General features: G+C 42.2%; 1 long non-coding RNA gene across 2 annotated transcripts; it reads right to left on the reverse strand.

The window, feature by feature from the left end:
• Window positions 1-19,328: 19,328 nt before the first annotated feature.
• Window positions 19,329-25,982, reverse strand: LOC110343722. Of its 2 annotated transcripts, none has more exons than XR_002386037.2 (3): window positions 25,600-25,982; window positions 23,075-23,258; window positions 19,329-19,858 (listed from the first exon to the last, which is right to left on the reverse strand). It is a non-coding gene; the product is annotated as an uncharacterized LOC110343722 (long non-coding RNA). The 2 variants fall into 2 exon arrangements; XR_002386038.2 differs by lacking the exon at window positions 25,600-25,982 and adding an exon at window positions 23,521-23,636.
• Window positions 25,983-26,946: the final 964 nt, after the last annotated feature.

Below are 26,946 nucleotides of genomic sequence, written 5' to 3' on the forward strand. Positions count from 1 at the left end.
CAACCTCCTGACCCCAAGGTTAATTTTACTTAATTAATGCAAATGCAAACTCAGGGTTCATAGTGGGATAGTGTGATCGAATATCCCCCATACACTTCCTCCTACAAAGCCACACCTCCTAATATGCCATTCCCTATGGTCCAAACATTCAGATACATGAGTGTGGGGGCCATTCAGATGCACACCACCACAAAGTATGATCACATCTTGTGTATTTTCTAAACCCAGAAGAATAAAGCATCTGGAAACCTACCAACAAATAAATACATAGACCCTCTAAGTGTTCCTCCTTTAATAAACTATTATATTATTTATCAAAAATATACCCATAACAAAATTGACCTTAAATTTGTATCAGTAAAGCAAAATCCATACCAATGCAAAGCATTCATTTCTATATGTTATTCCCTTTTCTTTTTCTTTAGAAAGAGACTGACTGTGACCATTAACCACTTATAGCCAACTCCATTTAAATGAAAACAAATTTTTATAAACAATATTTGGGAATTTGGAAGTAGTTCTCTCCAAACTTCTTCCTGCTGTTTTGGGAAAGCTGTCAATCCCAAGGATATCCTGAGAAAACCCAGAAACCTGGCCAGTCTTGACTGTAGTAGTCTAAGGCTGCATCGTATCAGCTGTTTTGGATGTTGAATCATCTGGACCACTACTTCAGGGGTCTTGTTTGATCAACCCATGTTAGTCTGGAAGGAATCCACAGCTTTTCATTTTCTGTGAAAACAAAAGCAGAATCTTTTCCAAAGTAGCATCTTCTTAGACTTAAATTTTGAAGCCAAGGCATTTTCAAAATATATAGGTTGGATTAATCCAGCAGCATTCATACTCAAATGTCTTAAGCTGTTGCTCCTTCGTCAGCAGTCAAACAATTCAAAGACAACACAATAACATACAGTATTCAGACTCTCTGTATATTTTTCATCATTACCATCTTTACCTGGCTTTTTTTATTACTCCCTTCCTTCCTTCCTTCCTTCCTTCCTTCCTTCCTTCCTTCCTTCCTTCCTTCCTTCCTCTCTCTCTCCTCTCCTCTCTCTCTCTCTTTCTTTCTTTCTTTGTTTCTTTCTTTGTTTCTTTGTTTCTTTGTTTCTTTCTTTGTTTCTTTCTTTGTTTCTTTCTTTGTTTCTTTCTTTGTTTCTTTCTTTCTTTCTTTCTTTCTTTCTTTCTTTCTTTCTTTCTTTCTTTCTTTCTTTCTTTCTTTCTTTCTTTCTTTCTTTCCTTTTGAACTCACTCTGTAGACCAGGCTGGCCTTGAGTTTACAGAGATCTGCTTGCCTCTGCCTCCCAAGTGCTGGGATTAAAGGTGTGTGCCACCACACCCAGATACTCTATTTCCTTTTTAAAGGACTTTATCCTTTTTCTTTTTTCTCCCCAGCCTAGGTATATTTTTACTCTTGTTTAGATACTGTATATATACAGCCTCAAGAGACAGGTTTAAATGGGGCAAGAATTGGAGCAAAGGACAATTATTCAGTGCTGGTCAAGGTGTGATAACATTGATTATGTTTTCAGCTCCAGCTCTGCATGAGTGGGCTGGCCTCAGTCCTCCTCTATAATGCCCTCTTCATTTCCACTAGAGGCCACGTTTCCTCTGGTGACTCACTGATCAATTAGGAAGACCCTGGATCCAAAAAGCTGCTTTTTCTCCTGTCTTTGCAGGAGATACACTGAGACCATCTATCCCTTTGATAGCTGGAACGTAAACAAGTTTTGGGGAAACAGATTTTGAGTTCAGTTGCCTACAATAATTTGTGGTTAATGAATTGTCTTAAGGGTTTTATGTGTCTCCCTCCCATTGCTTGGCATGGTAGCCGTCTCATCGCCTTTAAAAGACTTTTCTCATGTGAACCATTTTGATGAATAAGGGCTCTTTCATTCTTCACAGCCTATTTTGTTTTATTGTCTTTATTGCATTTTAACAGGGAGGCAAATGACAGCACAAGCAGAGGTATGGGAGACTCCCTTGCCTTGATTTCATGTGTGCGAACTAACCTCTACCCATCCCTTAGCTGTGAAGACCTTTAGTGCAGGTCATAAAAAAATAGCCAGGCCTGAAGGTCTGTGGAAGAGCCCTCTGATTGGATGTAAATCATGCTATTGGAACAATATTTTGTTCTAAACGTGTCAAAGACGTTGAAATGACGATCGTAATAATGACAATTTCAATAATAAACATAACACTTAGCATGGGAAACTTGGATAGAAAGAAACATTTATGTATATTTCTCTAGCATGAAGATAATATGTACTTATGATGAAAATTGCAGGAGTGTATGTAATCTATGGTGATATTATCCTTATTTTTTCTCCCATCAGAGTAGTTACTAACAGTTTTATTGTGTGTGTATTTATAGATTCATGTTCTTGTTTGTCAATAATGTGTCCAACATTCAATATCACAAATTTAATGTAATTCATTTTTGCTTAGAATGTGATAAAAATTCTTACCACTGTCTTTGTATAAAATCTTTGTTTTTTTAGCGCTTTCTTATTGTCCTCAATTTAATTAGTTTTGTTATTGCTGGTAAAGTTAAGGTTGAACATTGTTTAGTATGAGTCTTCGCATAAGATACATTTCTAGAAGTAGAATCCAAGTGTAAAGGGATTTGTGCATCTCGCTGTTGCTTAGACATGACAAACCCCTCAGGAGCTGTATCCTTCAGGGCACACTTGGAGTGTGACTCCAGGCTCTTAGTGTGTCCTTCTAATCCCCAGGATCTCTGACAAAAGAAAACTTTAATCCTTATTTCTGCCAGCTGAGAATAAAGGCCTCAGATGTCTTAAATGAAATTGCCTGAGGTTACAGAGTGGCGATGTGGAAGGCGTGCTTTATCCAGCACAAAGACCCAGCTGTCCTGTAGCCAGGACATGCTGACACAGAATCCACACTGAGTTTTGTCACTCCACTGGCTTTGTGTCCTGAAGAAGCCAGGTTGAAAGTGGAGTGCTAAACAATGGGACCCAAAGAAATAGGATGTCTCCGGGAACCACACATGGTGAGAAGGCAACCCTAAAGAAATAGGATGTCTCCGGGGTGAGACGACAACCCTAAAGCCCTGGTGTCAGAGGGGGAACTTGCCTCCCAGGAAAGGATGCCACAGAGCTAAACCAAGTCAACACACGTGTGTTTCCTAGATCTTGTCTTGTCTTTTCTATCATATAGTAATATCGCCAAAGGAAAGACAAGAGTGCAAATAAAAGTCCCATAAAATTTTCCTTTGAAAATTTCCATTTTCTATAAAAGAGATAGAGATGTAACTATCCAGAAATAATACCATGTCACTCATTCTGCACAAAAGCCAATTCAAAATGGATTGAAGACCTCTAAATAATATGAGAAACCTAGACTCTGCTAAAGTAAACCATTGATAAAGCACTTCAAGATGTGGGCTTTCTGGAAAGCAGCAGAAGAAAGAAACACAGGAATTGTCAGTTAATGAAATTAAAATCTTTTGCACAGGAAAGCAAATAATCAGCTTAATAAAGAGGCAGTCCTCAGACTAAACAAAACAACAAAACCCCCTTTGGCCAATTGTGCGCCAAACAAGGAATTAATATTTGCAATGCATAAATAACCACAAAATTAAATGCCTCCAAAACAAATCATCCAATTTATAAATGGGCTAATGGGCTGAATAGAGAGTATTAAAAAAATACAAATAACCAACAAATACTTGAAAAGGTGCACAACACCCTTAGCCAACAGAGAAAGAGTCAACCTACTTTCAAATTTCAGCTTCCCCCAGGCAGGATATCTATCATCATCAACAATATAAAGGGTAGCAAATACTGGTGCGGATGTTTACTTTCTTTTCTGTTGCTGTTATAAACACCATGTCCAAAACCAGCTTGGAGTGGCCTGGTTGTTTTGTTTGTGTGTGAGTGTGTGTGTGTGTTTTGTCAAGTTGCCACATGCTAGAATCATCTGAGAAGAGACAACTGTAATTGAGAAAATGTCACCATGAGATAGATGGCATGTAGGCGAGTCTCTGGGAACGTAGTCTTAACTAGTGATTGATGTGGGAGGGCTTAACCAGTTGTGGGCGGTACCAACTGGGGGAGGTGGTCCTCAGATGTATAATAAATCAGGCTAAGCAGTTCAGCAAACGGCCTTGCTTCCTGGCCTTGCATCACTTCCTGCCCTGCCATGCTTGAGTTCCTGTGCTGAGACGAAATACACCCCAGACTGCACACGCCAAAGTTGTTTTTGAAACCTTAACTAAGACGAAAACTGATACCAGGATTGTGGGATATTTCTGCAACAGATCTGACCGTGTTGTTTTGGGAAGATGACAGAAGGACTTCCTTCAGAACTTTGGTCTAAGAAAGCCATCGAGTGCTCAGAGTTTAATGGGCAATTGTGGGAACCAGGAAGATGGGAAAGCTTAAAGATTCCTAAAAGCTTGGGAGAAAGACTACAGACAGCGGAGTTATGGCGTGTGAAGTCTTGGTAGGGAGCAAAGACTCTAGTAGTGCTCTTTACATGGTATTTTTAATTAAGAATTTGTAGTTCTGGCCATTTGAACATGAAAATTCACTGTAATTAATAAGAAACCAGAAACACTTACGGCAAAATCTTTGCTTTACTAGGACAGCTGACACTGGCCGGCCAGGGTAATGAATCAGTTGTGACTGAGAAGAGACTAGCATCTTTGAGGTAAAAATCTTCTGGGAAATGCTTCCCCAGGGTCAGCACACAGACGGTGTGGTTCAGGGGAGGCCAAGGCTGCACCTTGTGCTGCTGCTGAACTTTGTAGGGTGCTTCCCATAGCGGCTTCATATCAATCATCCATTAAGACAGTTCCTCACTGGCATGGCCATGGACCAATCTGACCAAGACAGCTCCTCAACTGAGGCTTCCCATTCCAAGGTAGCCCTAAATCAAATTGGCAACAAAACCTAGCCAGTCCATGATGAAAGGGGCACTCTTATCTACTGTTGGTGGGAGTGTAAACTGGCATTACTCCCATGAAAGTAAGTATGGAAGTTCCTCAGCAAACTAAAATTAGAGCTACCACATGATACAGCCACTGATCTTTGCCAGTCATATTTATGGTTACACTAATCATTACTAAAGAAGGGGATCTGGGTAGATACCCATCAACAGATAAATAAAAACCAGTGTCCTCCCTTGAACACCACGTGGCTCATTTGTTGCAAGTGTAAGAAACAATTTACATAACCATTTTAGTACACTGTAGGTGTCACCTAGTGCTGCTGTCTCGAAAGTTGTTGAGAAGGCCAAAAGTCCAGGCCTTGTACAGTAGCTACTCATTGCCTGCTAGCAGTAGTATTGTCACACAGTTAGCATCTGGCTTCCTCTTGGCCTATGGGTGTCTGTGTTCAGCTACTCTCCTCTGTATCCCCTTTTTATACTGTTTAGGGTCTGATGTGAGAAATAAGAAGCTAATCTATTAGGACTCTGATAAAGCCTCATCTCTGAGTCAGATACAACTGCTTCCCTGTTCTAGTTTTCAGCTTCAACTGCTTAAAGTCCCACTCTGCCTTTGTGTATGGCCTAAGTAATACACACTGCCATCAACTGGACACTCTATAGGTGATGGCTTTCGTGGAAATCCTGTGCCCAAGAACACCGCAGTTGGACTCCATACGGCTTTCTAAATAATAAGGTAGTTCAATCCCATAAAAGTCAATTTCCTACCTCTTCCCTAGGAGGGAAGCAGTGGAATGAGGTAGGACAGAAGTTTTATGCCATCTGGTAATTCTGGAGGTGAATTTGCAGAGTGCATAGAGCTCAGTAATCTAATTTCTTACTTCCCAGGAAAACAAGACATATTTATAATTACTAAGAGGGAAATGAACCTAGCTGTACTTTTTTTTTAACACAAAGGGCAAACAATTACATGGATATGTAATGCACTTTAGTATCAAAGGGTCATGCAAGGTAAATTAAATGCTACCGCAGTTTTCCTATATAGCTTAAAATATCAGAAATTGATTTTTTTTATTGTTGTTGATTTCTGTTTAGGAACAGGAGCAAAGGCCGTATCTGCACCTTAGTGCTTTATCCCTAGTGCAGGCCCAGACACATGGTGGACTCTCCTATGCTAATTAATTGTTGAAGGAATGCGTATTGAGGATACAGTAGAGTATAATGAAATCTGCCAAATTGAGAGTTTTACACCCCTCAATATCTGTGAGCATGTGCACAGAATACAATAGTGTTTGCTTTGCTCGTCGCCATTTGCAGATGGCCTGGTGACCTGTTCTCAGCGTTTTTAAGGAAGGGAAACACTCCAGCGCGTGAGTAGCAGCAGCTGCTCAAACACACGCCTGGTTACACCGTACTGATTTATTCATTCTGCCACAGAGACATGCAGAGTGTCCGCAACACAGCCGTCACTGTCCGTGTGCAAGGTATAGCCAGCAAAGAAGCCATGGTGGACGACAGACCGCACAGATTTTATGAAATGCACCCCTATTGACTTCATGTGCATGTATGTGCCTGAGTGTATGTATTGCACTACACACAAGCAGGACCCAACGGACATGAGAAGCGAGTGCCAGATCCCAGGAACTGGAGTTACAGACCCTTCGGAGCCACCATTTGAGTGCTGGGAACCAAGCCCAGATCTGTTGCAAGAGCAGCAGCATGCTTAGGCTTGAGCCGTCTCTTCAGCCTCAAGACGTCACAAACTTTCCTACAGCTGTGAGGATCTCAGACTTGGCCTACAACAGCTACCTGGCATGACAGTGTGCATACAGGGTGTTGGTTTGCGCGTGTGTTCATGAGCTATGTCAGCAGCTAGTAGTGCTGTTTCGGGAGGTTGTGGAACCTTTCAGATGTAGAGCCTTGCTGCAGGCAGTGAGTCACTGGGGGCAGGCCTTAAGGACTCGCCAGTCCACTTGCAGAGCTCTGCTTCCTGACAGCGGTGTAAGGGAGCCAGCTGCCTCATGGTCCTGCTGCCACAGCGTCTCTTGCAGGACTGTACTCCTTAAATCATTAGTAAAGACAAAGAAACCATCCCGTAAGTTGCTTGTAGTCAGGTATCGGGGCACGGTTAGGGTCTCTGTCGTCCCATCTTCCACAGTTTTAATTAAACTTTTAGACTTCTTTCTACCCCAGGACACAAGTCTTTAATTCACATCTTATTTCTGAAAAAGAGAATGCTCTTGACCACTGTGGCGGATGACTAACAGAAATGCTGGTCCACCCTACTGTTTGCCAGCTTCTGTTGTGCTTGGGTGGACATGTTTGCAAATACATAAACCCTCAACTGCTCTGACTAATGATGCTGAACATAATGTGGGTAGGCAAACTCAAACGTTCACAATATGCTCTGGGGTTTTGGTACATAGTCGGGTAGTACCAGCCACACTCCTGGCCCATGTTTCTCTCTCTCTCTCTCTCTCTCTCTCTCTCTCTCTCTCTCTCTCTCTCTCTCTCTCTCTCTCTCTCTCTCTCTCTCTGCCCCTCCTTCTGTTCTTACTATCTAAATCCTCTAAGTGTGTGTGTGTGTGTGATGGGGGAATGTTCTTCTGTATATATGTTTCTGTTATTGGTTGATGAATAAAACGCGGATTGGCCAGTAGCCAGGCAGGAAGTGTAGGCGGGGCTACCAGACAAAGAGAATTCTGGGGAGAAGACATAGAGAGAGACCATGAAGGAAGACAGGACACTGGAAGATCTCCAGTAAATAAAACCATGTAGAAATACATAAACTAGTAATTACGGGTTAATAATTAAGAGAGAGATAGCCAGTAAGAAGCCTGAGCCATTGGCCAACAGTTTATAATTAAGAGAAGCTTCTGTGTTCACTTGGGGCTGAATGACTGTGGGACCAGGCAGAAAAGAAATCCCGACTACAGAATGATGCTCAGACATGGGGCAAGGATGTCCACATGACACCTGACAAAAACTTAAAAGGGGATACTAAAAACAAAAGAACAAAGACAAGCACAGCTTCTTGGTAGCAGCATTTTCTCAGGTGGGCTCTGTTTGCTAGAGGCAAGCAGAGGCTCGGCTCCTTTAAGAGAGGCTTCCTGACTCAGCCTTGGTGCCAAAAACTACACAGCTCTTTTAAGAAGATCTGCTACCAAACAATTAAAATGTTTATGAGCATCAGGCGGCAGCATGCTTCTTGGTGGTGACATGAACCTAGAAACTCCACCATGAAGCCTAAACTCTCAGAAAGCCAAGGAATAGGGTGGGGGCCAGCTGCTGCTTTAATCTTAACCATGCAGATTAAAGACTCTTGTGGTCAGAAAAAGATAAAGATATACAGTAAAGACAGATTCAGATGAAGAAAAGCCTCCAAAAAGCCAGTTCATACCCCTGGGATATGTCCTGGTGCCACTGCCTGGGGTCTTCCCAACAGATCAAGTCACATAACTGTCACCCACATCCAGAGGGTCTAGTCTGGTCCCATGAAGGCTCTCTAGCTGTCAGTCCATATTCTGTGAGCTCCCCCTATTTCGGGTCAGCTGTCTCTGTGTTTTTCCCCATCATGGTCTTGACCCCCCTTGTTCATATGATCCCTCCTCCCTCTCTTCAACTGAACTCCAGGAGCTCAAGCCCAGTGCTTGTCAGTGCCATCGTTACTGGATGTAGGTTCTGTGATGACAATTAGGGTGGCCATTAATCTGACTAAAGGGGAAGGCCCATTCAGACACCCTCCCTACTGTTTCTAGAAGTCTTAGCTGGGGTCGTCCTTGTGGATTCCTGGGAATTTCTCTAGCACCAAGTTTCTCCTTAACCCCACAATGGCTCCCTCTATCATTTTCTTTATCCATTCTTTGGTTGATGGACATCTGGGTTGTTTTTAGGTTCTGGCTATTATAAATAATGCTGCTGTGAATATATTTGAGCAAATGTCCTTGTTGTACAATTGAGCATCCTTTGGGTAAATGCCCAAGAGTGATATAGCTGGGCCCTGAGGTAAATTGAGTCCCAATTTTCTGAGAAACACCATACTGATTTCCAAAGTGGCTGTACAAGTGTGCACTCCCACTAGCAGTGGAAGAGTGTTCGCCTTAATCCATATCCTCTCCAGCATAAACTGTCATCAGAATTTTTTATCTTAGTCATTCTGATAAGTATAAGATGGCATCTCAGAGTCGATTTGAATTGCATTTCCCTGATGGCTAAGGATGTTGAGCAGTTCCGTTAATGTCTTTTGACCATTTGAGTTTCTTCTGTTGAGAATTCTCTGTTTAGATCTGTACCCGGTTTTTAATTATCTTCTAATGTACTTTTAAATTCCACAATACTCCCCATTTCCCTCCCTACCTCACAGCTGTTTCACTGACAGAAGTAACTGAGAATAGAAAAACTATTGTGTTGATGGAATTCAGTCAATGCAATAATCATAGATAGATGAGAGACTTAAGTTCCTTCTTATATGAAGCTCCCTGCCAACTTAGTTGATGAAGTTATTCAATCTAGAGTTTATGTAGCATTCTCACATGACAGGGGTTGCTGTGACCTCTGCGCCCCTCAAGTGTGGCCTTGAATCCATGCTCTGAAGGCTATGTGGAGGACAGCAAATCTGCTGAGCATTTGGTATCAACTCTTCCTGTGCCCCCAAATTCATCTCAGAAAACTGACACCAGGTACAACATAACCAATAAAGATACCAGGCAAAATCGGATCTAATTAACTTCTCTCTGCTCTGATCACAAAGCTGACACTTAAGAATACACTGGTGTTGCTTCAGATAGCTTTTGGCTGTATGCTATGTCCTGAAAGACTTAAAGGGGTAGGTCTAAGAAAGTCTTTGTCTCAAACTTCTTCAGCCAAGTTTACTTTTAATACCTAATAAATTGGTCCAACCTATAATGATAACCTATATAGACTTCTAATATGTTAAGAAAACTGAGCTTACAGTGATATTTGGACTCTTAAATATACTAGGTATGCTTAAAGGGTTGTAATAAAATAATTTAAAATAAAAAAGAAAGTCATTGTCTCCAAAGAATGAGGTATTTCCCTTATTCCTCCCCTAGTTCTCAATCACAGGTAACAGGAATACAAAACTATTTGCTGTGTGTTTGTCGGTACATATTGTCAAATGTCATGGTTTGCAGAGGAGGTGGCTGGCATCTTGTCTTCTTGCTGTGGAGTTTCTACTTACCATCTTCTTCCCCAAATCCGAACCCCTTTGAGTGAAATTGAATGTACTGAATCTTCTGATCAGTGAGGGCCTTTTACAAATTACTCCACATACAACGTTGGAGAGCAGAGTAATATTACCAGAGAGTAATAATCACACATAATCCCATTTTCAGGAAGCATATACATCAGAAGAAAGTGAGGGAGAGAGAGAGAGAGAGAGAGAGAGAGAGAGAGAGAGAGAGAGAGAGAGAGAGAGAGAGAGAGAGAGAGAACTTTAGGTGAGTGGCGACATCAGAATTGAGCCCTGAGAACAGGTAGAAAGGGTGTGACCTGAAACAGAATGAAATAACTAATTTTCTGTGAAGAAACACCCATGAGATAGTCAATGATTAAAATCAAAGTTGGAAATAAAAATTTTCTAGGAAGTCTGTGTGCATCTTAACCACATAATTCTTTAATGTGGCCGTCTTCCTTATTGTTATTTGGCCCATCAAAAATGCTGTCATGTAAGGATTTAAACAGATATGACACTGAAGAAGAGAGCTAAATTATTAATAAACATGAGAAATATAAAGTTTGCAAAGAGATAACTAGTTCTTAATCCATAAATTGACAAAGATTAAAGTAGCTACATATTACTGGTGGAGATGCAGATAGCTTGCAGTTGAGTTTGGGCAGGAATGAGGAATTTGTCTGGTTCCCTAGAGCTCAGAACTTTTGAAGACCTAGCTGTTTACCTACCCACCCACCCCCCACAGTTTGTGGAAAGTCTGATTTGATTATTGAGAAACAGTTTGGTCATATGTGTCAAAGACTTAAAAGGCTTGATGTCCTCCAAGCCTTTAGTTCTTTGAGAATTTTGTATAATATGTTTTGACTTTACTCCTCTCACTAATTCCTCCCAAGTCCACTACTCTCCCTGTTTTGTGTCTTTTAAAAAATAATTCCATCAGGTCCAGTTTGTACTGCTCATATAGTCTTAGTTCTGTGGCCTACCATTGAGTTTTTGCTGTGTTTAGTCTTCTGAAGTTGTAATCTTCACATTATATTCACTCCTTGAACACATGGACTGGACGCTGACACTTGATTAGAAATTAGGGCACAGTAGACATGAAGCCTGTTCTTATGAGTTTATAACTCATTATCAAACCATTGACCCATTTCAAGTCAAGTCCTTTTGGGATTATGCACAGCATGAGCTGAAAACAAACCTCCATGGAAAGTTGCAAATATGTTCACAAATGCATACCTGGTCTAGTGTTAAGATGTTGATAATTGCACACCCTGTGTCCAGGGTGGAGTTGCTGATGTCTCACTTTAGACCAGCAGGGTCTGGACTAAAGTTTATTTAGAACTCATCAAACTCCATTGCCTTCTCTAAATGCTCTGTGTGCTGTTTAATCTCCATGACAACCCCAGGGAAACTGTGTTAGTAACAAGTTCTAATAGGAAAGTGCCATCATCATTCCCTTACACTACCAGTAAGGTGGTCTAGGTACCGAGGGGCCAGGAAACCTGCCCCATTAGTTAACAAGAGTCATTCTTGGGGCTCAGGCCGTTACACTCCATGACTGACTTCTCTCTATGCATAATATGATGCTTTTCCTAGGAAGAAAGCAGGGTGAGTCTTCTCTCATGGTGGTGTAGAGATGTTTGGAATGATGGAAATATGGCAGGCCAGCTACATGGAGGGTTATGGCTGTGACTTTCCAGGAACCTGGAAACCACTGAAATCTTAAGCAGGGAAGAAATGTGACCAAGCTTGCTTCCTAGAATGATCATGTGTTTGCCAGGCAACAAAGTTACGGAGGTATTCCTTCAGTGTCTAGCTGCTGACCCTGGGCCATGGCACAGCTACATGCTCCTTCCAATAAAATAAAATGGCTCACAAATGGAAACCATTGCTACGAGGGGTTAATAAAAACGCAGGAGGCCAGGAAAGTCAAACCACAATTTAAAATCCTCCCTTCACAGCTGGCAGCTGGGGAGTGACTTGTGAGCGTGGGCGCCTGGTAGCAAGCCCTTCCTTGGCAGTGTATTGCATTTCCTCCTCCTCATAACCCTCTCTGTTTATTTTGTGGGAGGGTAAAGTGCCTGACAGACCTTATGCAGCAGGAAGCCTTAAGTTTCATCAACCTATAAGCCAACACAAAAGCTATGACACTTGGAAATTTGGGGACCTGACAGGTCTGTGCCTTGCCTGCCTGTCTCCCTCCAGCCCTCTTTCCTCCTCCTATGACTCCCTCTCCCTGTCTTTCCCCAGAATCCCACCTCCCAAGGGTCCAATGTTCTCCCATCGCCACAGCCTTCTCGCTGCACCTCCCCAGGGCAGGTCTGCCCTTTGCACAACGCCCACCTTTCAAAATGACTTTCCCACATTTCTAGTTACAGGCATTAAACTTCTCCTGGGACTGAGCTCAAGTGCGTGTCAGAAGGAGGGCAATTTAATTAAATGGCCCTCCTATAAGGTATAAATAACTCACAGGGATACCCTGCCTTATTCATCTGATGGTTTCAGGTATGTGGGCAATTGAGGCGTCAGGTGAATCCCTATGACTGCATAAAGGAGTGTGATAAGGACAGCATCTTCCACATGGGGCCATGCTTTAGGATCCCGAACAGCATGCCTCCTTAGGTCCACTCCACAGTGCTGGCCACGTTCCTCAGCTGTGACCTTCTCAGCACTTGGGTCTGCCTTGTCTGATCCCTGCAAACCCAAGCATGACCATTTGTCTTTGCTCTGCAAATGGCATCATGTAACAGAACGAGTAAGAGATGGGGATAAGGAAAAGATTTGGATGGAAAAGAGGAGTCAGCAAGCACAGGTTGGTCTATGTCCAAATGACAGATGCAGCTCATTAAAAACAAAAAAGCAATTGTAGATAATTAGAGGGGAAGTGTTGATGGGGCACAGGACAGGATGCCTGTAAGGGACACTTTCATATGCTTTATTATAAAGACACATTTGAACTTCATATTGCATCAAAACATACACACACACACACACACACACACACACACACACACACACTCAGTTAAGAATTTGTTTATTCCGAGTGAATCTCCTCTCAGCCCAAATGCCTCTAAGAGTGATACAGTGTTGGTAGTAACCAAATCCCAACAGAATCAGCATTCCAGCTCATGCCTGAACTCAGACATCCACAGAATGAGGACAGAATATGGTGGGTGATAACAAGGCAGGAACATGCGTCACATGCCTCAGAAAAGTGGCTTACCACCTGAGCTGAGGGGGAGACTTAGGGCTGAGATGCCTGACAGCCTTTGTCCCTATCTTCGCCCGATATAATCTTCTGGGTAGAGATTAGACAGAAGACAGATCTTTAGGCTGTTAATCCACTGTCTGCCTGCTCTCTGAATGGAATGCAGCTTTAAAGACTCGATTCCAGTCCTTGGTTATTGACATCCACACTGAGCTCTGGGATTCTGGTTTCCCTTTGAGGAACCAAACAAACAAAGAGACCAAATTCACAGTTTGGCCTTGGGTTTGAAACAGGAAGGAGAGACATTAACATTCCAATCTTGTATAAGTTTACTGATGTCATTGGGTCTAAGTGTCATCACTTGTCACATTGCAGTTGCTGGGGACAGTTTGGGCTGCTGTGAGAATTGATTGGTCCTTACACCACTTTGGCTGTCATATGGAGAATCTGGGCTTGCGGGGGGTGGGGGGTCAGAACTCTAGTTGCTTTCCGCACATACTGAGGATCAGGGAATTTTGTCATTGGAGTAGAGAATAAAGGCCACCTGCACAGAGAGACGTGGTAGAAAGATCTCTGATCTTGTAGTCAAACACTTGGGTTGTTGCCCTGGCTCTTTCACTCCCAACAGCTGGACTTCGGTTCAGTAATGTAACTTCGTTGAAACTCAGCATCTTTGCTTGTAGACAGGGGTTAGAAATTTCCCCCTCCCCTACTTTTCTAATATTCCCGACCAGCTCCGGCTTGATCATCAGGGGTAAGTAGCCTATTGCCTAGTGGCTGCCAAGGAAAGCAGGGATAAACAGGGGTGAGGCTAAAGTTTCTTGACCTCAGACTTAAAAGAAATTGACATGTCAATGACTTGTAACAGGAGTTCTTGGAAGCTGTGTGTTGGGAAAACGCTGTTATATTTCTGAAAATACAGCTTTTATATTAAATCCTGGATGACTACAGTTACAGAATATAATAGCAGCCTTGCAGTTTCATGAGATAAATAATTCAAGTGTTTTTTCTTCATCTTACATTTCTAAGGGGAATGCTATGGAAAAATAAAGAGACAAAAGATTATCTAAGACAAAGACGATGACAGTTTCGAAAGTATGTAGATCCGGGTCTGTCAACTGTGTTAATGGCAATGGAGGTGAAGTTAGCAACATTTGTCTCATTTCCAGGTATGGACGATCTTTGATCTTTTTTTTTTTTTACTTTTACCCATCACTGGAAAGATTCTCTTAGACTGTATAGGCTTTAATATCCTCCCTGAGAGAAACACAAGACTGACACACACATTTTTCATCACAGACCAGGGTGCTGGTTTCAGGCTAAAGGATAAGGAATCTTGACCTCAGCCCCCTTCAGAGCAGGGTCCCGAGAGGGTCAGGTTTGTGCTGCATGACCCAGAATTGCTTAGCAGAACTTCTCCTTCAGCCACGTTTCACATTTCAGATTTTGAGTGTCACCTGCATGTGACAAAAGCACCTAGGTTGTCTGGGTGACTGCCCTCATTTGCACTGTGTTCTCCCTGGTTTACTCATCCAAAGCAGAAAATCATTTGCAGTATCGCTCTGCTGCTGTTCATGTGTCTGCGCCTGACGTTCCAAGTGTGTCTGGATCAGAGTCTCTGTACCCTACTTCTCTTTCACCAAGTGGTAAGTTTTCGAATCAAAACCTCAGGTGCGAGAGACGTTGAGAAAACGGTAGATAGAGACATGAAAGAAAGAAGATCCCTAACTACATTGCTATTTTAGTAAGTGAATTAATTGTCTGTTAAAATGCAAATAAATTAAGAGTTAAGAAAGGGGCTGCTACCCTAAAAGGCTCAGAAGCAAGACGTGCTGTGTAATTAATGTTTAGGGACTGGTGTCCAAGACAAACTCCACTTTGGAGTGAGTGATAAAGAATTACAGCAACATCTGTGTCAGCCACAACTGGGTCAGTGCCCATCATCCATCAGCTTCGGCTTTCAACTGTAATCATTTACGTAATTGAATAGAGCTCTTCTGACTTCCTCAGATCACTGGGCCTTTTAAGAAGTGATGCGTTTTGCTGCCATGAGCCTGCTCGTTTGAACTTCCTTTCCTTTGTAGTTCTTATTTATTAAGCATCTCCTATGTGCAGATGCCTCCCTGGGAGGTTTATGAGGCACAGACAATGAGACACACCCACTCTTCTGGAGGACAACAGGTCTAGCGAGAGGGAGAGAGATAAGTATCCATCATGGGATGAGGTTGTCCCTTTCACCCACCTCATATATTTAAATGATAACCACCAGTACTTCAAAATGTTCTTGTGTTTAGAAAGAGGATCCATAAAAAGACAATCAAGGTTAAATGACATCATTGGAGTAGACACTAGTCAAAGTGACTGATGTTTTTGTAAGAAGTGGAGATTGGGGCACAGACATTCAAGGGGAAAGGAATCATTCAAGGAGAGGGGTCTTAATGATGCCATCCCTGGCAACCCTGTAAACTTGGCTCAATGTTGCTTCTTTCTATTTTTTATTTAAATATGATTACATCATTTCCCTCCTCCTTTTCTACCCTCTAACCACTCCCATGAACCTTTCTTTGTTCTCTTTCAACATTACATTCATTGCCTCTTTTTCTTTAATAATAAAAATATAGATATAACCTGCCGAGTCCATGTAATAGTACCTGTATGTATTCTACGATTTTAGGGTTGAACACTGTATTGGCTATTAACCTTCCCTGGGGAAGACTTTTCCCCCTCACCCTCTCCATTCTGTAGTTGCCTGTAGTTCTTTGTCTAGGGTTGAGACCCTGTTGGATTTCCTCTTCCCTGTTAGGATGCCTATTGCTATCATCCATGTTCATGTTTAATTTAGTTAGCCAGGCTGATGAGACTTCATGGATGTAGCTTCTTTGACATTTCTAGAAGATACAATCTCACAGCAGACTTCCTGTTCCTCTGACTCTTACACTATTCTTCCCGGACTTCCAAAGTAACCCTTGAGCCTTATATGCAGGAGTTGTGTTGTAAATGTGTCATTTGGGACCTGGTACCATATGGTCATTTGTTGTCATCATTTCAGAGCTTATTGATGAGTAAATAAATTTCTGTTGTTGAAGTTGACCTGTCCATGGTATTTTAAAGAGCATCCCTTGCAACCTAATGCATATCAATTAAAGCATCTCAGAAGAATGGACAGTGAGGGGAAATGTCTGTGAATGACAGGCAATGGTAGAATAATGACCTTCCTTTAACGACTCACATAAGGCAGAAGCAACTGAGGGGAATCAATAAAACAACTTTATTGCTATTCTTACTTTGCAGATAGAAAACTGAGGCACAGAATGTTTATGCAAATTGCTCACATAGCAAAACTAGGAAGTGACTGTGCATGCATTTACATCAAGGCAAACTTTTTCCAGTTGCATTATGTTAGTGCTATTTAAAGTTGTGGAGAGTAGTAATGAACTGTGGAAGGGGATCAAGCTCATGCAGCCTTCCGGGAACTATACAAGTATGGTTTGAACACAAAGCCCCAGTGCTGGGTGGATCTTAGGGGTCTTATGGGTGACACTATTTGCATTTCATCTGGTATAAGTAGAATATTCTTTACATTTTACAGCTGTATCTTAAACCTTGATGATCTAAGTCTTCAACTTAGAGCATCTTCACAAACTGATTGATATTTATAACTGCTACATAGATTAAGACACAAAGTATTGCATGCCCTCATGTTTTTTTCCTATTCTTTTAAACATTTCTTCTAATATACACCAACTTCTGATATCAAAAACTTGATGTAGCTCATTTTGATCCATTGTATGAATGGAATCATATAGAATGTATTCATTTGTATATACTTGCTTTGGTCATTTTACTACTGTGAGGTTAATTGTGTTGTATATATTTATTATGAGTCTTTTCCCTTTGATGTGTAGTATTTCAGTTTGCATCTGCCTCAATTTCTGTGTCCATTATATCATTCACTGATGGTGGCCTACAGTGCACAGGCTAGCATGAATAAATTCAATGTGTTAATTTTTACATAACACACACACACACACACACACACACACATACACACACACCCTTAATGATTTGTAGGTCCTAGAATTCTCATGTGCTTAGCACTAGTGGATACTGCTAAATATCACATACATTTTATTGTCAAATACTGGAAGTTTACCACATTGATATTTTTCTATCATCAAAAGATGCAAAACAAGAAATTTTTAGATCACAATATGTTCTGTACCACCCTTAACCATCAACTAAGCCATCTTAGTGTTAATATTTCTGTGATGAAACACCATGACCAAGGCAACTTTGAAAATAAAGTACTTAATTGGGGGCTAGCTTAGAATTTCAGCGAGTTAGCCCATGACCATCATGTTGGGGAAGGTGTCAACAGGCAGGTGGCGTGGTGCTGGAGCAGTAGCTGAGAGTTTGCCTCCTGATAGGAAGGTAGCAGGTAGAAAGTTCAAGTCTGGGCCTGGGATAGGCTTTTGAAACCCAAAAGCCCTCTTCAGGTGATACAGCTCCTCCAACAAAGCTGCACCTACTCCAACAAGGTCACACCTCCTAGTCCTTCTAAATAGTTCCATTCACTGGGGGCCAAACAGTCAAGAATATGAGTCTACGGGAACATTCACACTCAAACAACAACATTCTACTCTCCCATAGGCTCGTAGTCATATTATATTGTAAGTGAATTTAGTTCAACTCCAGAAGTCCACATAGCCTGTCATGTAAATACCGTTTCAAGGTCCAAATTTCAAAGTCTGTTCTGAGACTCAAGGAAATTTACTAACTGTAACCTTTGGTAAAATCAAAATATTAAAGCATATCACAGATTCTAATATACAGTGGCACAGAATGCATATTAACATTCAAAAGGGAGGGAAGGGAAGCACAGTGAGTAAACACTGAACCAAAGCAAGACCAAACCCAGCAGGGTAAACTCCAAATTCTGTATCTCTGTGCACAATGTCAAAGGGCTTATTAGATGGTTCTGCATGTCTTGCACTCCTTCCGTCTTTGTTGACTTCAACACACTTCTTCCTTTGGGCTGGTTCTACACTCTGTCTGCACCACTGCTAGGAGATGCCGCCTTGTTGGAGGGGGTGTGCCACTGGATGTGAGCTTTGAGGTTTCAGAAGCCCATGTCAGGCCTGCTCTTGCTCTCTCTGCCTGTTGTGTGGGGATCAGGATATAAAATTCTAGTACCATGCACCTCCTAATCTCTCCCAAGCAGTTCTACTAACCGCGGACCAAACATATGAGCCTATGGGGGGCATTCTCAGTCAAATCACCATACTGAGTAAAAGATGTGAATTATTTGCATATTGAAAATTATGGAACATCATTAAGAAAAATCAATTGCAACTATACTGTCTCTGTGAATCAAAGACCCAGTATGAGAAAGACGTCACTTCTCTCATTTACACATGAATTTAGCACAGTCTCAAAGGGAACCATGAGGCAGGAGTGATTCTTGGTCTCTAGGGGGTTCAGTTAGCATTACTGTCCTCCTGACTACCAATTGTCCTTATGCCTGATTTCTCAGAAGAAGTGGAGCTCAGACACTGATCTTTACCACCTTAGGTGTAGTTAACACTCAGCCAACAATTCATATTGCAGCGGTCAGAGACAAAGTAGGAAGTTATATCCTGAGCTGTTGGAATTATGCTTCCATCAAACATGAAGTCTGAGCTCTAAGCACAGAGGATAAGAGTGTGGAGTATGTAGATGAGCTACCAGTCTAGACTAGCTATTGACTAGGTGGTCAACTGAGGATATGCATTTTCCCAAGTTAGAAAACACTCTTTAAATCAACTATTTTAAGTATTCTTCTTTAAAAATTGTGCTTTCATTTCTAAAAATAAGTGTCCCAAAAGAAGCTATATAAATAAAGTAATAAAAGCTATATAAAATTCAGTGTCTCAAAGACAATTGTGATCGACTTAACAGCCAACTTGACACTATCTAGAATTGCCTGGAAAGGCAGTTTCCTAGATCAGGTTGGCAAGTGGCTGTGTGTGTGTGTGTGTGTGTGTGTGTGTGTGTGTGTGTGTGTGTGTGTGTTTCCCTTCTATACCAGACAGATTACTTGCACCTCTACTGGATGGTAATCTATAAGTTAGTATGCAAAACAACAACATCTGGAATATCAATAGTAAGTCCTATTCCAAAGCAGAGACATTGTCTTAGGGAATTAACTATTCTCTGGGAGCATCGTTGTAACAGTGCTCTAGGATAATGTCTGAAGGATCTGCAACACTTTCATCTGTATTTCCAAGTTTTGGGTGATTTTTCCTGAGATATAGTTGCTGTTATATAGTGATATATTGAAAAAAATGGGTGTGGAAGAATGAGGCGGAGGATCTAGGGTGAGAAGGTCTATTTAGAAGAATGTCTGAGATGTCACATTTCATGTGTCCTGTAAAGGACAACATCAGGTCCTTTGTTACATCTGTTGATCCTTGATTTCCAACTCAGTTACAAAGTCTTCACAGGTGCGACTTGCATCTTAAGTTTCTCCTGGATTTGTCACAGCAGTTAAACAGGCTCACTGAAATGACCTGTTTGAGATAAATTGGAAGAAATTTCAATTCTCATTTAAAAATGTGGTTTTTAATGATGATGGGTGTGGTATTTCTCTCTACATAAATTGGTGAAATGCTCAGAGACCATTAAGCGTTGTAGAACAGGAAAGCATTCTCTTATGTGGCTGTCTTAGAACTGGAAGTAGTGATGTGAGCTTGTAACCTCAGCCCTTGAGAGGCTGAGGTAGGAGGATGAAGACCTCAAGGCCAACCTGAGATACCTAAGGAGACTCTGTCTTACTCACTGAAAACCCAAAACCAAAAACCAATGTATCAAATAAGTAAAGAAGGATTCAATGTTTTGTGTGGAAGATTGGGTCGCATGCTGGAACGCGCTTGGAAAAGCATCAGCCATCAATTTGCCATTGGCCCTTCATTCGGTCCTTAGCCAGCACTCTGCTGCAGTTCCCGAGAGAAATAAAGTCGTTTGCCAATTTTCCATCTTCATGTTTTCCCCTCCAGTTTTGTCTTAATCTTGGCTTTAAAATGAATCATGACTGGTTTACTGGAGTGAATGGCACTGTTATTGTGACTTGCCAACCTTTTCTTGGCTCCAGCAAAAATAATTCTGTCTGACAGCTGTTTCTCATGGTGCAGCCTGATACACAGCAGTCCACTCATAATGCCTGGGACCCATTTCTCAATTATTGATGCTATCCTCTCCAAGATCTTCACCTGGTCCATTTGCCTTCTCTGTTTTTCCATTATTTTTTTCCTGTTGGATGAACATTAATAAGAGATATCTTAAAGAACAACGCAAGTTGTTGAAGGAACATCACCATTCCTTAGCCAGGTGCTTTTCTTCCTGGATTAAGTCACTTAGGAACTGTATCATTGAGCAGGACAAGTGAGTGGGTAGACTGTCCCAGCTTATTTGTCTGCCTTGGAGTCTTGTGGAGGACTTACGCAGAAGACTCAAGGAAGTTTTCAACAGGCTCCTCTGCTTTGGGCATCATGGCAGCGCCAGTGCTCTTCCTTTAACGTTAGACATTTTATTGGATAATTCCTCGCATGCCTTAGGGATGGTATGTGGCTCCTTTTAAATTAAAGTAAGATCACATGGTGAAATTGACTTGCTGCACAGAGCCCTTCTTCCTGAAACCAACTTGAAGGAGAATTGTAAATGTTTCAAGGTTTATTTTAGAGCTTTATTAAAAAGGAAAGCATGCTCTATATGTATTCCTCAGAGATCAATATAGATTGAGGCCAATCTGCAATCATCTCTTCATTTCTGTGTGCAACAGAAAAGCCCATTCAAGCAGAATTGTGTGTGAGGCACTCATGAGCTAGCCCTGCCCATCATACTGGATTGACCAAAGAGGAAACAGCTGGGATGTTTTAGCATTTCAAATGAAAGGGTAAATGCAACACCTGAGATCAAATGACTTGAGAGTTTAGTATGAGAGACACAATTTTGGAAGAATAAAATCTTAGGACCCCAGAACCCCAGTGTCTTATTGTGGAAAACAAAGATGAGGATTTCACGGTCTCAGAAAAAGCATGGGTCCTTACCTCAGACTCCCTAAGTCATATGCACTGATAATCCCTTTCTTGAAGATGAGGTACCTTTTCCTAGCACCCTGAAGAAGCTATGAGCCCACGAAGGGTGTGACATACCACCACTGTTTGACCTCAGTGTGAACAATCTTGTTAGTTCTACTGTGGAAAAAATAATCTTCCCATATATGCATGAGTGTGAGGCCACCCAGTGGAACATGGGAAACCTACCAGTGGCTTTGTTTTTGTCTTTTCTTTACTGACAATTTAACACATGTATATAATGTGCTTTAATCAAATCTAGCCCCTGCCCTTCACGCCCCACCAATTCCCCCCCTATCTCCCCCACACTTTACTGTTTCTCCTCCCCCTACCCCCAGTAAGCATCAGTTGCAGAGTTTCTCAACTGTATGGGTGGGTGGACTTCATGAGCCTCTTACTGCCGATGCTGAGTTTTCGATTGGCTTGATCTTATGCAGGATTTACATACACGGTCACAGTCACTTTGAATTCATGAATGTAATGTCCCTATTTGATGTTATTTGTTAATGTGAACACTGTTAATGCCAAGCCATGCTCTCCCGTGAAAACATTTTAAATTCACAAACAGTTGTACACAGTTATGGTGTTATGTGTCTTTAAAAAGACATATTAAGTGCTTCTCTCAGGTCTGTGTCTAGCCAGGCTAGCCAGGCCGGCTGTCTCACAGGTAGACAGTCTCTAGCCATGATTTCTGGAAGCCAAAGAAACACACAAAGATGTGTCTCTTTGTCCTACAGAGTATGACGGCTGGCTTTATCTCTCTGCTTCTGAGTGTCAGGCTACTCTAATGGATGGCTCTGCCTGCTTCCCATGTTACAGGGCCATTCAGCTTCTTACTTCTGTGCCCCTCCCCCACAACACATCCAGGGAAAGACAAGACGGGATGAGTCTGAAGCCCATTGTTTCTGTATTTCCTCAGCTGTATACCTTGATGGTCTGTTTGGCCATCTTTAGATTAGTTCACTGCTTTCATGCCTAGTTGTAGAGGTAAGGCAGACATGTGTAGTTAATCCCTGTAAACTGAAGAACATCTGGACAATATGGTGGAGACCATTACCATGGACCCATCTCCTATAAGGACATCACATAGTCTTCCAGGATCTTTCTCCTATAAGGGCATCACACAGCCTTCTAGGACCTGCCTACTGTAAGGACATTACATAGCCTTGTAGGACCAGAGCAGTTTTTCTTCTTTCACCCCTACTTAGCCTAGTCTCCATTCTTTTGAGTTAGTTTTAAAGAACATCTGAAGATTGCCCGGGGTTGTCTTGGTTTACTTTCCCTTGTCTGTTCCTGTGCATGATGTACAGTTGTAGAAGATCACGGAGTGTCTTCTGAACTGAAGATGTTCTGAAATGAGAAGCAGCTATGCAGGAAAACAGGAAACCTGACTAAATTGACATGGTTCAGTAATTATTCTGCAGTTGCTAGTGATAATTAGAATAAACATCAAGGACTGATATCACAGGTCTGGAAATGTAACCACTTTCAACTAGGGCAGACAGATCAGAAGTTCAGTGTCTGTCTAGGCTAGAGTGAACTCAAGACCAACCTAGGACGCTGAGTGAGACCCTAACCCATTTTAAATATGGAAAAGGGACCAGTCATGGGCTGATTAGGTGCAGACAGTTTCCTACCAGCTGGAGAACTCACCTAACAAGCTTTGGGAGAGCCTCAGGGCCATTCTTCATTTTTGCCTCCGGATGAGTGGGCTCATCAAATCTTTCCAGAGACATGCCCTCAAGTGAAGTGCTGTGGACAGGCAACCAGGAGGAGGCTCCTAGGAGACACCATTAGAGCTTCCTTGGAGGGAGAGGACATGCATCAGGCAGGATTCCTGGGGCACACAAGAGAAAGAGGGTTCCCTGGTGAGGGCAGTTTGGGGGAGGTGACAGTCAGTGATGATGGTTCATGAAGCAATGTTTGAAACTGTAGCTCATGATGACAAAACCCCCAAAATTTAGAATGTTCTTAGAATGAGTGTCAGGAGAACGTCTTCCTGTCTCATCCCCTTGAAGACCAAAGAAAACCAAAATGTAACAGAAACCCACAGATGGGAGTTTTCAATTGATGGGTAGCAAGGAATGGCCCCAGCTTACCTTCCTGGAATTTTACCATCTCTTTAAAACAGACCTATTTGAATTATTATTTCCTTTAGGCAAATACGCACAATTAAGTAAACATATTAATTAGCCAGCGTTGGTAAATATTTTGAGGAGAAAGCCACAGTTCAGGAATGAGAGATGTGGCCTTGCCTACTGTTCCCTTGTGGTTTGTTTTGCAGCTTTGAAGCTCAAATGCTAATCTACATCAGCAACCAGAAATTATGACTAAGAATAATGGATTCATGAGAAATACGAAATCCATTTGAAGGTTTCCTCATTCCTTCCACTCTCTAATTAGCTTGTGTCTGTACATCTGCATTGGGGTGATTAGCTACTAAGATTTGATAACCAACGAGACCATCGTGCTACTTAGAAAAGGAGAATGGAGACTTCCTGTAAGCTTCAGAAGTACATAGCCTTAGGTGGGGCAGTGATTTGTAGTTTGGTGGCAGCTTTCACTGCAGATCACAGACAAAGTCGTATTGGTTAAAATTCTACATGGACTGTGATAAAAAGGAGGGGGGGAGTCGTCTTAGTAGCCATTTACAAAGAGATCCAGAGCAGGAAGTATCTGAGTAACAGATCATGTTTTAACAAATTAACCTAGAAATCACAAGATAGAAGAGATTTTCTAGTCTTCGCCCAACCTAATAAGGATGGTTATACCAGAAACAATCACCTGTCTCTAGTCTTGAGAATCAAACTCTAGGACCACTGAGAAGCAGCTGCCTGTAATGGAATGGCCACCTACTGAAGTGGGAAATTCCTCCTCAATGCAGTGTCCCCAGACAAGCCAACAGGCTGCCTGGCAGGGCAGTAACGGCACCTCCAGCCACACTTTGCAGACAGGAGATAGTTGCTAGAGCATGTCATGGTTTTTTCCAAATGGTTCTCGGGGTTTAAGTCACATATGGGATGATAACAGGAATGGGTGATGCTTGCTACAGTTTTCTCATGGCTTCAGGGACTCCAAAGCTTCGTGGGTTGAAACGGAATCTTTGTTGAGGTGCCAAGAGTGAGGAAACTAACACAACTCTGCTGTTGAAAGATGAGGACTTTGGAATTAGAGAGAGGCTTTGGGGTGGGGTTCTTACAATCTAGGAGCAGGTATGCTCTACAAGGGAAAGAGACTGTGCAGACACACCCATAGCCTGCCTCTGTAAACCGTGCCCCACATAACCTTTGAACTCTGCCAGCGAGATCTCATCGGAAGTTCCTTGACTTATCACCCCCCCAATCGCAAGCCAAAATAAATCTTTTATTTTTATGGAGTAACCTGCCTTCAGTATTTTATTATAGTAATACAAACTTGACTAATAGAGTGGAGACAGAAGGCAATGAACCTGACAACAATTTCATCACTAAGGCTGCTTTCTTCTCCAAGGGTCTGGCAAAGACTGTGAAAGCAAAGAATGCTAGTAGCACACTTACTTATGCTAGGAAATCATTTGTGAAAATAGAATGAGTATCGATGGCACCTTAATAATCCCCAGGTACTTCTAGAAACACACACAGTGTGCTAAAGCTGTCTTGAGTTAAGTTTATCTTCTGTTGTACCCATAAATTTTTTGCCTAAGTATTTTCCATTATCCTCTCTACAAGAACCAGATGACCCTGAGTTCTATTTTCCTTAATCATTTTAAGCAGAATTCAAAATACAGACACCCACAATTCTCTTCTCCTGATTACTGACTTGGATGCTCACCTGGGCACCACTATAATAAAGCATTGCAACTGGAACTAAATAATGAGTTCCTTCAGTTTAAGAGAGCAAGTTACCCCAGTTATCTGAGTAGGTCCAGCGGAATTACCTATGCCTTTTAAAAGGTACCTTTCTCCCTGCTGAGACTACGCAGAGCAAGAGCTTTGGAACATGATTAGGGCAAGAAAACTCTAAGAGTGATGCAGCTTTGACCTACCATTTCTGGCTTTGAAGATGAGGAAGAGACCCAGCTAGTCAAACAAAGTGAACAGGCTCCAGAAATGGAGAGTAACATCTACAGAGGAGCACCGAAGTTCTATAACATATCTGGGATTCTGCCCACAGCCTCATTTCACTTAAAGGGGACTTACTCATTGAGACTTCTGACCCACACAGAGCCATACAAATGCCTTGATGTTGGCTTCGTTAGAAGAAATACTGCCTCTGGTTTACAGACCTGTGAGACGGCAGATGACTATCATTAAATGGACAAGTCAGTGGTCAGTTATTATAACAGCTATTAAAAGCCGAGGTAGCATCCCGGCAATTCCTCCTAGATTCTGCAGGAAAACCAAACATAATCGAGATTCGGATGGGGTGGCCGCTCAGAACACCTGAGCAGCACATGTAAGATGCTGAATTTCTAACTTCAGTTCCTCAAAAAGCAACCAAACAAACGGGCTTTATTAATTAATGGGACTGGCATGGTAAAGTCCTTCAGTGTGAGCTGTGGTTCCTCCTGGTCTCTGTTTTCTCAGCTCTCTCTCATGCACATATATTCAGGGCCAGCCCTGCTTTACTTCCAAGACTAGATCCAGCTCATTCTAGATGGTATGGCTGAGACTTCTGATTCTCTCTTTTTTTCCCCCCCAGATTTATGTATTCTGTATAGTGTCTGCCTGCATGCCAGAAGAGGGCATCAGGCCCTATTATATATGATTGTGAGCTGCCATATGGTTGTTGGGAACTAAACTCAGGAAGCCTGGAAGAGCAGCCCATGTTCTTAACCTCTGAGATCTCTCTGCCAGCCCTGAGACCTCTGATTTCAATGGATATCAGTCAATGCCTTGATATCCCTCACCTTGGCACACCTCCTCACCTCTGTATTCAGGGCACACACACTAGAAAAACCAAAAGCTTCTGGGGACCATGTAAGCAAAGCCACTGACAACCTTGTTTGATCAAACAAACTGAAAAGCCAAACAAAGGAGAAGACTGGTTTCCTTTACAATGCTCTTCACTGTCTACAGCCTCTATAATGGCAACGCTTCCCGAGTAGACCTGCGTAGCCACTGAAACTGACAGCGACCAGAATCATTGACGCAGTGTGCCACAGTTGTACGGCCGGGTTTTGTGACAGCTCGAGACAAATTAAGAGTCATTAGAGAGGAAGGAGCCCCAGTTGAGGAAATGCCTTCGTGAGATCCAGGTGTAAGGCATTTTCTCAGTTAGCGATCAATGAGGGAGGGCCCAGCCCATTGTGGGTGGTGCCATCCCCGGGCTGGTGGTCCTGGGTTCTAGAAGAAAGCAGGCTGAGCAAGCCAGGGGGAAGCAAGACAGTGAGCAGCACCCCCCATGGCCTCTGCATCAGCGCCTGCCTCCAGGTTCCTGCTCTGTTTAGTTCCTGTCCCGACTTCCTTCAGTGAGGGAGGATTACAATGTGGAAGTGTGAGCCAGATGAACTCTCCTCCCCAGTTTATCCTCTGTGCATTACAGCA

Source organism: Mesocricetus auratus, unplaced genomic scaffold (genome assembly GCF_017639785.1).
Source record: "Mesocricetus auratus isolate SY011 unplaced genomic scaffold, BCM_Maur_2.0 Super-Scaffold_100015, whole genome shotgun sequence".
In the NCBI taxonomy this organism is placed as follows: Eukaryota; Metazoa; Chordata; class Mammalia; order Rodentia; family Cricetidae; genus Mesocricetus; species Mesocricetus auratus.